Below are 6,036 nucleotides of genomic sequence, written 5' to 3' on the forward strand. Positions count from 1 at the left end.
ATGGGACAAGAAGAAAAAAGAAACAACTAAGGTATCGTGCCCCACTTCTGTCTCAAACAATAAATACATAGGAGGCGTTGATCTGTTGGATTCTCTAATCACACTCTATTGTACAAAGATCAGGTCACGCAAGTGGTACATTCAAATCTTTTTCCATGTTATGGATATGATTTGTGTCAATGCATGGTTACTGTACCGTAGAGATCAACAAGAGACAAGTGGTCAATCACAAAAAGGGGAACTCAGCCTAAGAGAGTTCAAGGCAGTCATTGCAAATGTCCTCTGTTTAGAAGGCACAGGCAAAGTCAAACGTGGACGGCCAAGCAATTAAGAATCTCTCCCAAAGCAGCAAAAGAGGAAGAGAGAGTCAATCCCATACTGTATGCAGAGATTAGGAAGGATGACATTGTCACTCACTGACCTTATTACACTGAAAAGCAAGGTTGATGCAAAAATGGCAACTGCACTGGCCAAACTTGATTGAAGTGCAGTAAGTGTGATGTTCACCTGTGCTTCACACCAAAAAATAACTGCCTGGTTGAGTTTCATAAATAAACCTGGGACCTACTCAAAATGCATAATTTTTATCATTGTTGTTTTTATCAGAAAGATCCTGAAATACAATGTATTAAGCGATTTTCAATAAAATATGTTCACAGATAATTAATCAGTTGTTCATTAATCAATGGCTTTTTACATTGGGAAATCATTAAAAATGATAAACCTGACATAGTCATTTATAAATGATGGTACCCCAAAATAAAGGTCAATTTGGGAAATTTATTTTAGGCCTAAATAAACTTAAAATAAAAGTTTTTTTTTTCAAAAGTGTTTGTATACACATCCCACCTCACTGAGGCCAGGTGCAGGACAAAAAAAGAGTTATCAAAGAAAAGAAGAGTAGTTGTCCGCACACTGCAATCTCCCAGAAGAACTAAATTTATTGAGTTAAAAACATAACACAACGTTATGACCCAGCAGGGTCTTCATCAGGCATGAGTATGGTAATCACCAAAGGATATTTGTGAGCTGACATCACACAGGTAGGCAATCAGCTACACCCAATGAGAGAGGACACACCAACTACTCAATTAATTAGGTGTGGACTTCAATACATTCTTACATCACACATGATCATATAAATTAGAATGCACGGGCATATACAGCATACAAAAGGCATTTTCATCATAGCCACAACACCACTCCAAGCCTAAAGAAAATCAACAAAACCAGTGATAAACAGAGTACAAAAGACATGTCAACAGAGAAGTGCTTTGTTCCGTGCGAGGACTACATACACAACCACAAGACATTATAAAAAAGGTTTAATATCAAATTCATGAGGAGCCATGAGGAGCCATGTGTTCAGAAAGTGAATCCAGAATGTTTCACATCGAAGGAGTTTCTTATAATACACCCCTCTAGGTGATTGGTTCACCTTTTCAACACCAATATACCTCAATGCACTAACTGCGTGACCAGCTTGCTTAAAATGCGCAGCAATTCCTATGTTCACTAATTCTAGTGTGTAAAGGTCGGGTTGTTTTTCCAACGTATGCCAAACCACAGGGACAACGAATAAGATATACGACATGCGTGGTGCTACAAGTAATTGCACCACGTATAGAGATGTCCCTACCCGTGTGTGGGAGACAGAAGCGCTTCCATTTGTGCAGGCGCAGTTACCGCATTTGTAATTGCCGTCTGGCATAAGTGGAAGGATGGGTTTTTTTTTTCAATCAATCATAAGTCCCATAGAGGATTTATTGATTTATGTTGGTTTACTCCCGAGGGGAGGAGTTATTGGTTTTATTACCTGCATTCAGGTAATGGGGATTCAGGTGCTGTCCACAGAGAAACAATGAAAATGGTATTTTTGTGAAAAAGGAAAAGTTTTGTATCAATTTGGCCTTCCGTCCATATGACAATGGGGTTTTAGGTGCCTGAAAATGCACTTTTTTGAAAACGAATGTGGACAGGCAAAAAAATACTCTTTGAAAATGCAGATGTCACAGACCTGACGAAACAGCCCCCTACAGTACATCTGCCGCTCAACACCCTACCTCACAAAGATTGATTTTTTTTGTAAAAGAATGTGTAAATTATATTCTCTCTCACTCACACACACACACAACTCAGACATATGAAAATATGTCTTGTGTACTGCTCACACATGCCTGTATGTGAACACTCCCACATACACTCTTAAAACGAATGTGTTGAAAACAACACAGCTTGCGTTGTTTTCAACACATCTCTGTGTCTAGATAGGGACAACACAGTTTGTGTTGAAAATAACACAACTTTTGTTGAAAACAACACAACTTGCATCATTTTTTAACACATGTCTGTGTCCAGACAGGGATAACACATTCGTTTTAAGAGTGTATATCATCAATAAGGGGGTTAATGGGCCAATCAGCTTGATTGTCCCAATTTCATCTCTCTGCCTCAGTCCATCTCTCTTAGTCCATCTCTCTTTTCTTTTCCTCTCTATTTCTCTCCATTGCCCCCCCCCCACGCTCTGAATGCTTTCAGTCCATCTGACCCTCGTTTGAGCACTCTCCTGCTCTTGCCATCTGTCTTAATATCGTCTTTTGTGATGCCTCACCATTTCTCATTTCTCTCCCTTTCTCTCACTCCCACAATCCATCTCGATTATAATTTCTGTGCAAGTCCACTTGCTCGGCTTCTCTCCCTCCCATTTTTGCTTTTCAGCCCCACCTCTCTTTCACATTCTCTCTGGTCTTCTGCTGAGATATAATGGGGACAATAACGTAGTAAACAGAGCCTCCTCTAGTGACCTGCCTGTGACCACAGAAGACAAGGAAAGCACTCCTCTCTCCTTTCCCCTCCCTCTTCTCTCCTTTTGACCTCTCCTCCTTTCTCACAGCCTCTTCTCTTTCTTCACCAGCTTCACTCACTTCTCTGTAACACTCTATTCCTGTGCCTTCGTTGAAAAGATGTAAGAAACTTGCGTGTCTGTCTTTGGGTGTGTGTGTGTATGTGTGTATGAGTGCATGCATTCAGGCAATGGTGTGCATATATTAATGTGCATAGACAACAATCATTTTGCCTCCATGACAAGGACTTTAAAGAAATAAACTATATATGTATGTCATCCGCCATGACTGTGCTGTTGTTTTTGTTGCGATTGTTATTGTTGATGGTGCTATCTTTGTGAAAATGTGATAATGTATTGTACTTAGTGCTTCACAAGTGAGGATTCGGTGCACCCCAAAGAATTACATCAATCTCATCTTCCCTAACAACCCCCTAGTGGGATTACATTTACTCACACACACACACACAAATATTCCAGAAGGGAGTTGTAAAATTAAACTGCTGCATGAATGTTCTCTGACTGCCAGTTACGAGGCGTTGTTTTGATTGGCTCTGTCTGGGGTGACATTGGCATGCAATTATAAGCATGCTGGGACCATTGACTTTCACTCTGTCACTCTGCCGCTAGATAAGACAGCTAAGCAGCCTCAGTGCACGAAAACCAAAGGCAAGGCACACTTCAGGCTTTGAGAATTCAGAGAGATCTCTCTAGAAAATATTACATTTGAGTAAATCCTTTCAGTATCTCAAATGTCTGAACGTATTTCATATTCTTATTTATTTAGGCAAACAGCCACAGAGATATTTTACTCACAGCCATAGAATCAGAAGCAGGTTTATTGCCAAGTATGTTTTCACATACAAGGAATGTGTTTTGGTCTCAAGGTGCATGGCATACAATAATTAACACATGAAATACAATAACACACGTTAGGACGAGACAGACAACCATAAGTGACAACAAAGTGGAGGAGATATGTAAAGATATTCGTCTCAGTCTTCACACATTTCCTGCGTTATATTCCTACATATCAGTAGAATTCTTCTGCATCATTTGCGTTGGATCAGCTGTGTTGTGCTTGTAGTACTATCACTAGAAACAGTGTCGTCATTTCCGGCTGATAGGACCTTGGGTCTTGTGGCTGTGCTGAAACGAGTTCTGAGTTCCAGAGTCTTCTCCAACAATCCAAGGATAGTATTTGGTGTCATCATGTAACCATGTTAGATTTAAAAATATATACGAATGAGTCAACAATGTAAGTATGATAGGTTGTTTTCTTGGCAAACAGCTAATGAGAGTTGTCACAGAAACCAACAGATGGATGAATCACACAGAAAAGTCACAAAGGTAATAAATAAGGAGACTTTGGCAGGCGTTGATGTTCAATATAGCTGCCGGCCTGAAAGGTCTCTGTGGAGGGGGGAGTTATGTGTGTGGGGTGAGTAGACGTAAATGCCACGTGAGTGCAAGATTACCATGGTAACAGGATCAACTTGGTAAGAGGTTATTGGCTTCTATTGCTGCACATCATATTGATAGCAACAGGTGACTTCACTATCCACACGGATACAAGTAGCAGTGGACACATCAGAGAAATAATAAATCATAAGTTAAATAAGCCAAATGGGTGTCGTGTGTGTTAGATATTGTGCTCACGTATAGGACCAAGGGAACATGTAGTGTCCATGTAATGTGAACCATGTAGTCTAAGCCTGTTATTGACAAAATATAAATATGACATACACATCAACTGTGCATGGACACACACACACACTCACACATCTCTCCTTTATACATGTCATAGCACATTCCAGTCTGAGGGAAAGCTGCTTTGGGCCATGCAGGCATCCTTTGGGGCTGATGCAAACTGAGAACTATAATTCTCATTCATGAATCAGTGATCTAAGAGCGAACATAGAGGGGTGAGCGAGAGGAAGAGGCAGAGGAAAAAATAAAAAAGTAGGACAGATATCGCACATCAACGAGTATTCTTCATTGCCGTCTGTGTATGTCTGTGAGCATTCGGGTTGAGTGCCTGTGCTCCAAGAATCTGTACGTCTGAGATAAAGAAAGACAGGAAGATACAATTCTGCTCTTTGTTTAATTTATCTGTTTCTAAAGCAATGCAAAAAAAAAAATATTTCAAAAAAATTTGTCATGCCAATAAAGCTTTTGGAGTTGACTTGAGAACGTGCGTGAGCGATGGCTCATCTTTGTGTACCCAGCGGCTCTGGCCCTCTGTGGCCAAGATAATGGAAGTGTGCGAGAGGGAGGAGAGAGGCCATTAGCTGACACATTGCTCATCCTACGCTGAGCGCCCCCGCCCCCCCCCCCCCCACCCCCATACACAACCCGTGGCCCAGCCTCTGCTCTACTAACTGATGGCATCTCTCTACTCCTCCCAGCCATCTCTTTCAGTGCTTTGTCTCTCTCTTTCTGTGGCTCTTCTTTACTTTCTTTCTTTTTCCATTCCCCCACCAGCCAAAAGCTGTTCACTCATTCTGGTGTCTTTTTTCCTCACTTTTATCCCTCCTAAACTTTCCCTGACATACAACATCTGTTGTTCCCCCCCCCCCCCCCTCTCTCTCTCTCTCCAATACACTCACAAGCACACACGCATAATATAACCACATACACCCATCTTTCCTCTCCCCTTTCTTTCTTTCTTTCTTTCTCTCTCTCATGTGGTATCCCACCTTACAGCACAGCCTGTCTGCAGCTATCTCTGGGAGACCAGATCTGCAGTGTGCTCCAAGCTGAGACCACCAGGCACGTCTTTCTTCCTCCATTCCCCCGGACCGCCTGGAGGGAAGACTCCAATCCCATGATGCAACTCATTCCCACAGGTGCATCATTTACCGCGCCCAGCGGTGCAGCTCGCCCTCGGAAGGTAATTGGCATGCCGCTGATGACGACGCACCCCCCCCCCCCCCCCCCCCCTGCACTGCTAACGGTAGCACCGGAGGAAGCACCGGAGGTTCGCCAAGCGAGCTGCATTCCAACTAAGGATCCGCTGGTGATGGTCTCCTCACGTTGATAACTCTCGGCCCCCATAGGGAGACGCCTGGTCAGCATAACAATGAACGGACCACACCAGCATAACAATGAATAGGACCACAGGGGGCCTATACTACATATACGCATATGCACACACACACCATCATCATTAGATCCTCCCACCATTCCCATCT

Source organism: Alosa sapidissima, chromosome 6 (assembly GCF_018492685.1).
Source record: "Alosa sapidissima isolate fAloSap1 chromosome 6, fAloSap1.pri, whole genome shotgun sequence".
Lineage (NCBI taxonomy): Eukaryota > Metazoa > Chordata > Actinopteri > Clupeiformes > Clupeidae > Alosa > Alosa sapidissima.